Consider the following 9,325-nt stretch of genomic DNA (forward strand, 5'->3'; position numbering starts at 1 on the left):
ACCCTATTCCCTATATACAGTATAGTGCACTACTTAGGCACCCTATTCCCCATATACAGTATAGTGTTCTACTTAGGCACCCTATTCCCTATATACAGTATAGTGTTCTACTTAGGCACCCTATTCCCTATATACAGTATTGTGCACTACATCGGCACCCTATTCCCTATATACAGTATAGTGCACTACTTAGGCACCCTATTCCCTATATACAGTATAGTGCACTACATCGGCACCCTATTCCCTATATACAGGGGCGGCAGGGTAGCCTAGTGGTTAGAGCGTTGGACTAGTAACCGGAAGGTTGTGAGTTCAAACCCCCGAGCTGTCGTTCTGCCCCTGAACAGGCAGTTAACCCACTGTTCCCAGGCCGTCATTGAAAATAAGAATTTGTTCTTAACTGACTTGCCTAGTTAAATAAAGGTAAAAAAAAAATTAAAAAAATATACAGTATAGTGCACTACTTAGGCACCCTATTCCCTATATACAGTATAGTGCACTACTTAGGCACCCTATTCCCTATATACAGTATAGTGCACTACTTAGGCACCCTATTCCCTATATACAGTATAGTGCACTACTTAGGCACCCTATTCCCTATATGCAGTATAGTGCACTACTTAGGCACCCTATTCCCTATATACAGTATAGTACACTACTTAGGCACCCTATTCCCTATATACAGTATAGTACACTACTTAGGCACCCTATTCCCTATATACAGTATAGTGCACTACTTAGGCACCCTATTCCCTATATACAGTATAGTGCACTACTTAGGCACCCTATTCCCTATATACAGTATAGTACACTACTTAGGCACCCTATTCCCTATATACAGTATAGTACACTACTTAGGCACCCTATTCCCTATATACAGTATAGTGCACTACTTAGGCACCCTATTCCCTATATACAGTATAGTGCACTACTTAGGCACCCTATTCCCTATATACAGTATAGTACACTACTTAGGCACCCTATTCCCTATATACAGTATAGTGCACTACTTAGGCACCCTATTCCCTATATACAGTATAGTGCACTACTTAGGCACCCTATTCCCTATATACAGTATAGTACACTACTTAGGCACCCTATTCCCTATATACAGTATAGTACACTACTTAGGCACCCTATTCCCTATATACAGTATAGTGCACTACTTAGGCACCCTATTCCCTATATACAGTATAGTACACTACTTAGGCACCCTATTCCCTATATACAGTATAGTGCACTACTTAGGCACCCTATTCCCTATATACAGTATAGTACACTACTTAGGCACCCTATTCCCTATATACAGTATAGTGCACTACTTAGGCACCCTATTCCCTATATACAGTATAGTACACTACTTAGGCACCCTATTCCCTATATACAGTATAGTGCACTACTTAGGCACCCTATTCCCTATATACAGTATAGTGCACTACTTAGGCACCCTATTCCCTATATACAGTTTATTTTAATGTAACCTTTATTTAATATATAAAGTAATTAAAAGTAATTGATTCAGTGTGGTAGTTATCCTAAAGTCATTGATTCAGTGTGGTAGTTATCTTAAAGTAATTGATTCAGTGTGGTAGTTATCCTAAAGTCATTGACACTACATCGGCACCCTATTCCCTATATACAGTATAGTACACTACTTAGGCACCCTATTCCCTATATACAGTATAGTACACTACATCGGCACCCTATTCCCTATATACAGTATAGTGCACTACTTAGGCACCCTATTCCCTATATACAGTATAGTACACTACTTAGGCACCCTATTCCCTATATACAGTTTATTTTAATGTAACCTTTATTTAACTAGGCAAGTCAGTTAAGAATAAATTATTATTTACAACGACGGCCTACACCGGCCAAACCGGGACAACCCTGGGCCTTGTTCGCCGCCCTATGGGACTCCCAATCACGGCCGGTTGTCATACAGCCTGGATTCGAATCAGGGTGTCTGTAGTGACGCCTCAAGCTGCTGAGACGTAGTGCCTTAGACCGCCGCGTCACTCGGGAGCCCAGAAGAGAAAATAAGTGTTGCTAAGGTTACCAGTAATCAAGTATATATATATATAATTTTTTACAACATTATCAAACTACCAAAGACTGACTGGACGTTCCCAAAAAGTTATCCCCCTTTCTAGCCTTGTAATTACCAGACTAGGCAACAGTTCTTGTCAGCTTGTGAAGGACGACCCATCCTCTGAAGGTGTAGAGAAGGCCTTTAAATCTGTAAATCCTAACCAGCCTCAAAACTCATTGATTCAGTGTGGTAGTTATCTTAAAGTAATTGATTCAGTGTGGTAGTTATCTTAATTAAAGTCATTTATTCAGTGTGGTACTTATCTAAAAGTCATTGATTCAGTGTGATAGATATCTTAAAGTCATTGATTCAGTGTGGTAGTTATATTAAAGTCATTTATTCAGTGTGGTAGTTATCTTAAAGTCATTGATTCAGTGTGGTAATTATCTTAAAGTCATTTATTCAGTGTGGTAATTATCTTAAAGTCATTTATTTGTGTGGTAATTATCTTAAAGTCATTTATTCAGTGTGGTAATTATCTTAAAGCCATTTATTCAGTGTGGTAATTATCTTAAAGTAATTTATTCAGTGTGGTAGTTATCTTAAAGTCATTGATTCAGTGTGGTAGTTATCTTAAAGTCATTGATTCAGTGTGGTAGTTATCTTAAAGTCATTGATTCAGTGTGGTAGTTATCTTAAAGTAATTGATTCAGTGTGGTAGTTATCTTAAAGTCATTTATTCATGTGGTAATTATCTTAAAGTAATTTATTCAGTGTGGTAATTATCTTAAAGTCATTTATTCAGTGTGGTAATTATCTTAAAGTCATTTATTCAGTGTGGTAGTTATCTTAAAGTCATTTATGTGTGTGGTAATTATCTTAAAGTCATTGATTCAGTGTGGTAGTTATCTTAAAGTCATTGATTCAGTGGGGTAGTTATCTTAACACTGTTAAGTGGAAGTGAGTCCAACCTGTTTCTTTCTCCCCTCCTTACCACACCTCCCTTTCATCTCATCTCTCTATATCTCTCTCACCATCTCTCTCTCTCTCTCTCTCTCTCTCTCTCTCTCTCTATCCCTCTCTCTCTCTCTCTCTCTCTCTCTCTAAATTGTGAATCAGATTGGCCTTGGTGAAGCTACATCAACAATTCTGCACCTCTATAAAAATATCCCGTCAAGCAATCCCTACACTAATGGGATTATACCTATAGCATCCCGTTAATAACAGATGGCAACAGTTAGCCTACATCTATGGGTTTACACCTATAGTGTCCCATTAAAAACAGATGGCAACAGTTAGCCTACATCTATGGGTTTACACCTATAGCATCCCGTTAATAACAGATGGCAACAGTTAGCCTACATCTATGGGTTTACACCTATAGCATCCCGTTAATAACAGATGGCAACAGTTAGCCTACATCTATGGGTTTACACCTATAGCATCCCGTTAATAACAGATGGCAACAGTTAGCCTACATCTATGGGTTTACACCTATAGCATCCCGTTAATAACAGATGGCAACAGTTAGCCTACATCTATGGGTTTACACCTATAGCATCCCGTTAATAACAGATGGCAACAGTTAACCTACATCTATGGGTTTACACCTATAGCATCCCGTTAATAACAGATGGCAACAGTTAGCCTACATCTATGGGTTTACACCTATAGCATCCCGTTAATAACAGATGGCAACAGTTAACCTACATCTATGGGTTTACACCTATAGCATCCCGTTAATAACAGATGGCAACAGTTAACCTACATCTACGGGTTTACACCTATAGCATCCCGTTAATAACAGATGGCAACAGTTATCCTACATCTATGGGTTTACACCTATAGCATCCCGTTAATAACAGATTTCAACAGTTACCCTACATCTATGGGTTTACACCTATAGCATCCCGTTAATAACAGACGGAGCTTTCAGTTGCATAGGTAGGTCTAAGACGACTAATGTCTTGAAATAGGAAGAAAACTGTATATACAATTTGAACAAGCAATCATGACAATCAAATTCACCGAAGCTGCTTCCTACCTGAGAATATCAGAGACGTTGTGTCTGCTAGGACCTGTAGACCTCTCAGATGAGAGAATATGCACAAATAACTTCTCCTCTCTTTCTGAGAACTAAAGATGATCAACTCCTGGGCAGAGGGGGTTTTGTACGATGGCGGAAAACTAGACTTGTAATTTTTTCTAACTTGCTGGACTCGTTTTTCACCTGCCATTCACGAGCGTCAATCATGCTTTTCAAAAAAATTTATCCACCTACAAGACCTGCCAAACGACTAACCAAAGTCAAAAAGTGACTCTTAGACTACCTTAACCACACCCTCAGTGTTATGATGTTTGTTCAAACCCAGCTGAAAACAAACAACGAATACAAAGTGAGGGATCAATCACATTTATTCATAAAGCCCTTCTTACATCAGCTGAAGTCACAAAGTGATGTACAGAAATCCAGACCTAAAACCCCCAAACAGCAAACAATGCAGGTGTAGAAGCACGGTGGCTAGGAAAAACCTCCCTAGAAAGGCAGGAACCTAGGAAGAAACCTAGAGAGGAACCAGGCTATGATGGGTGGGGCCAGTCCTCTTCTGGCTGTGCCTGGTGGAGATTAGAAACCTAGAGAGGAACCAGGCTCTGAGGGGTGGGCCAGTCCTCCTCTGGCTGTGCCTGGTGGAGATTAGAAACCTAGAGAGGAACCAGGCTCTGAGGGGTGGGCCAGTCCTCTTCTGGCTGTGCCTGGTGGAGATTAGAAACCTAGAGAGGAACCAGGCTCTGAGGGGTGGGCCAGTCCTCTTCTGGCTGTACTGGGTAGACCAGAGGAACCAGGCTCTGAGGGGTGGGCCAGTCCTCTTCTAGCTGTACTGGGTAGACCAGAGGAACCAGGCTCTGAGGGGTGGGCCAGTCCTCTTCTGGCTGTACTGGGTAGACCAGAGGAACCAGGCTCTGAGGGGTGGGCCAGTCCTCTTCTGGCTGCACTGGGTAGACCAGAGGAACCAGGCTCTGAGGGGTGGGCCAGTCCTCTTCTGGCTGCACTGGGTAGACCAGAGGAACCAGGCTCTGAGGGGTGGGCCAGTCCTCTTCTGGCTGTACTGGGTAGACCAGATGAACTAGGCTCTGAGGGGTGGGCCAGTCCTCTTCTTGCTGTACTGGGTAGACCAGAGGAACCAGGCTCTGAGGGGTGGGCCAGTCCTCTTCTGGCTGTACTGGGTAGACCAGAGGAACCAGGCTCTGAGGGGTGGGCCAGTCCTCTTCTGGCTGTACCAGATTGAGATTTAAGAGTAGGCTACATGTGGCCCTTAAGGTCCTGTGAACAGGTCAGGGTTCAATATCCCAGATCAGACAGACTGGCCTTAACTCCCTGGCTATGCAACATAGATACTGGGCTCTGAGACAGGGGGGTTCAGGGCACCATCTAAAGTTACCTCCGGACAGGGCCAACCAGGCAAGATGCCCACAGCCCCAACACCACTAGAGGGATCAACAGACCACTATCTTACTACCCTGAGACAAGGCTGAGTATAGCCCACATCAGGTCCTAATGGTCTGGTACTCAGGGCTCTATTGTCCCTTCTTCATGTCCTAATGTCCTGGTACTCAGGGCTCTATTGTCCCTTCTTCATATCCTAATGACCTGGTACCCAACTCATTAACGACCGTCATGTCCTAATGACCTGGTACCCAGGGCTCTATTGTCCCTCCATCAGGTCCTAATGGTCTGGTACTCAGGGCTCTATTGTCCCTCCATCAGGATCTAATGTCCTGGTACTCAGGGCTCTATTGTCCCTCCATCGGGTCCTAATGTCCTGGTACCCAGGGCTCTATTGTCCCTTCTTCATGTCCTAATGTCCTGGTACCCAGGGCTCTATTGTCCCTTCTTCATGTCCTAATGACCTGGTACTCAGGGCTCTATTGTCCCTTCTTCATGTCCTAATGTCCTGGTACCCAGGGCTCTATTGTCCCTCCATCAGGTCCTAATGTCCTGGTACCCAGGGCTCTATTGTCCCTCCATCAGGTCCTAATGTCCTGGTACCCAGGGCTCTATTGTCCCTTCTTCATGTCCTAATGTCCTGGTACCCAGGGCTCTATTGTCCCTCCATCAGGTCCTAATGTCCTGGTACCCAGGGCTCTATTGTCCCTGTAACCATTCTGATATCAATGTGAATGCGTTATGAAAATCACATCAAACTCGGATCATCAAAACAATATCGTGCTTTTGTTAGGCAAACATTTTTGAAGACGCAGGTTGAAACTGAGTGCGAAACATGGTCATCGTGGACGTTGTTTCAAAGCCGAACAACGGAATGGACAAAGCTTTCTCAGGTGATGATTAGTTCAAGGCCTTTCAGACGTTCTCTACACTGTCAGATAGAGCAGCATGATTATAGTTCTCTACACTGTCAGATAGAGCAGCATGATTACAGTTCTCTATACTGTCAGATAGAGCAGCATGATTATAGTTCTCTATACTGTCAGATAGAGCAGCATGATTACAGTTCTCCATACTGTCAGATAGAGCAGCATGATTACAGTTCTCTATACTGTCAGATAGAGCAGCATGATTATAGATCTCCATAATGTCAGATAGAGCAGCATGATTATAGTTCTCTATACTGTCAGATAGAGCAGCATGATTACAGTTATCTATACTGTCAGATAGAGCAGCATGATTACAGTTCTCTACACTGTCATATAGAGCAGCATGATTATAGTTCTCTATACTGTCAGATAGAGCAGAATGATTACAGTTATCTATACTGTCAGATAGAGCAGCATGATTACAGTTCTCTATACTGTCAGATAGAGCAGCATGATTACAGTTATCTATACTGTCAGATAGAGCAGCATGATTACAGTTCTCTATACTGTCAGATAGAGCAGCATGATTACAGTTCTCTATACTGTCAGATAGAGCAGCATGATTACAGTTCTCTATACTGTCAGATAGAGCAGCATGATTACAGTTCTCTACACTGTCATATAGAGCAGCATGATTATAGTTCTCTATACTGTCAGATAGAGCAGCATGATTACAGTTCTCTATACTGTCAGATAGAGCAGCATGATTACAGTTCTCTATACTGTCAGATAGAGCAGCATGATTACAGTTCTCTACACTGTCAGATAGAGCAGCATGATTACAGTTCTCTATACTGTCAGATAGAGCAGCATGATTACAGTTCTCTATACTGTCAGATAGAGCAGCATGATTATAGTTCTCTACACTGTCAGATAGAGCAGCATGATTATAGTTCTCTATACTGTCAGATAGAGCAGCATGATTATAGTTCTCTACACTGTTAGATAGAGCAGCATGATTATAGTTCTCTACACTGTCAGATAGAGCAGCATGATTATAGTTCTCTATACTGTCAGATAGAGCAGCATGATTATAGTTCTCTACACTGTTAGATAGAGCAGCATGATTACAGTTCTCTATACTGTCAGATAGAGCAGCATGATTACAGTTCTCTATACTGTCAGATAGAGCAGCATGATTATAGTTCTCTACACTGTCAGATAGAGCAGCATGATTACAGTTCTCTATACTGTCAGATAGAGCAGCATGATTACAGTTCTCTACACTGTCAGATAGAGCAGCATGATTACAGTTCTCTATACTGTCAGATAGAGCAGCATGATTACAGTTCTCTATACTGTCAGATAGAGCAGCATGATTATAGTTCTCTACACTGTCAGATAGAGCAGCATGATTATAGTTCTCTACACTGTCAGATAGAGCAGCATGATTATAGTTCTCCACACTAAACCTCTAGTGAATGGTCTATAGATCTTTACCTCTAGTGAATGGTCTATAGATCTAAACCTCTAGTGAATAGTCTATAGATCTTTACCTGTGGTGAATGGTCCATAGAGTACACCCCCCCCCCCCCCCCCCCCTCTCTCCCTCCCCCTTAGACGATCCCGCAGGTGACGAAGCTGGATGTGAAGGTCCTGGGTTGGCATGGTTACACGTGGTCTGTGGTTGTGATGCCGATTACATAGTTGGACGTTCGGCCAATTTCTCAAAAACAACTTTGGAGTCGGCTTATGGTAGAGTAATGAACATTAAATGATCTGGCAACAGCTATGGGTGGACATTCCTGCAGTCAACATGCCATTTGCACGCTCCCTCAAAACTTGAGACATTTATGGCATTGTTTTGTGTGACAAAACTGCACATTTTAAAGTGGCCTTTTATTGTCCTCAGCACAAGGTGCACCTGTGTAATGATCATGCTGTTTAATCGGCTTCTTGAAAAAAAAAGGAGAAATGCTCACTAACAGGGATGTAAACATGTTTTTTCATCTCTTGAAACATGGGAACAACACTTTTACATGTTGAGTAATTTTTTTAGTTGAGTAAACTCAGCAAAAAAAGAAACGTCCTTTCGCTATCAACTGCGTTTATTTTCAATATTTGTTTGAACATAACAAGAATCAGCAACTGAGACATAAACTGAACATGTTCCACAGACATGTGACTAACAGAAATGGAATAATGTGTCCCTGAACAAAGGTGGGGTCAAATTCAAAAGTGGCCACCAGCTGCATTAATTACTGCAGTGCATCTCCTCCTCATGGACTGCAACAGATTCGCCAGTTCTCGCTGTGAGGTGTTACCCCACTCTTCCACCAAGGAACCTGCAGGTTCCTGGACAATTCAGGGGGGAATGGCCCTAGCCCTCACCTTCCGATCCAACGGGTCACAGACGTGCTCAATGGGATTGAGATACGGGCTCTTTGCTGGCCATGGCAGAACACTGACATTCCTGTCTTGCAGGAAATAATGCACAGAATGAGCAGTATAGCTTGTGGCATTGTCTTGCTGGAGGCTCATGTCATGATGAGCCTGCAGGAAGGGTACCACGTGAGGGAGGCGGATGTCATCCCTGTAACGCACAGCGTTGAGATTGCCTGCAATGACAACAAGCTCAGTCCGATGATGCCGTGTCAGGGCCCAACCTTACCCGGAAATACACAGCCTATTATAAAGCATCTATTCCCAAATAACCCAGAGGCACATACTTCACACAAAACCATCTCAGAACTGCTCACATCCTGTTCAGCCACCTTGTTGGGCAGAACAAAACATGAACAACATTCCCAAAGCTGTACTCATCCCTTTGTCTCCTCCCACCACCTCATGGACTCCACCCCTCCCTCCCTTACACTCCTTCCACCACCCCCCTCCCACCTCCTTCCACCAACCCTCCCACCCCCCTCCTTCCACCACCCCCCTCCCACCTCCTTCCACCAACCCTCCCAACCCCCT

The sequence above is a fragment of the Oncorhynchus mykiss genome, chromosome 10 (assembly GCF_013265735.2).
Source record: "Oncorhynchus mykiss isolate Arlee chromosome 10, USDA_OmykA_1.1, whole genome shotgun sequence".
Lineage (NCBI taxonomy): Eukaryota > Metazoa > Chordata > Actinopteri > Salmoniformes > Salmonidae > Oncorhynchus > Oncorhynchus mykiss.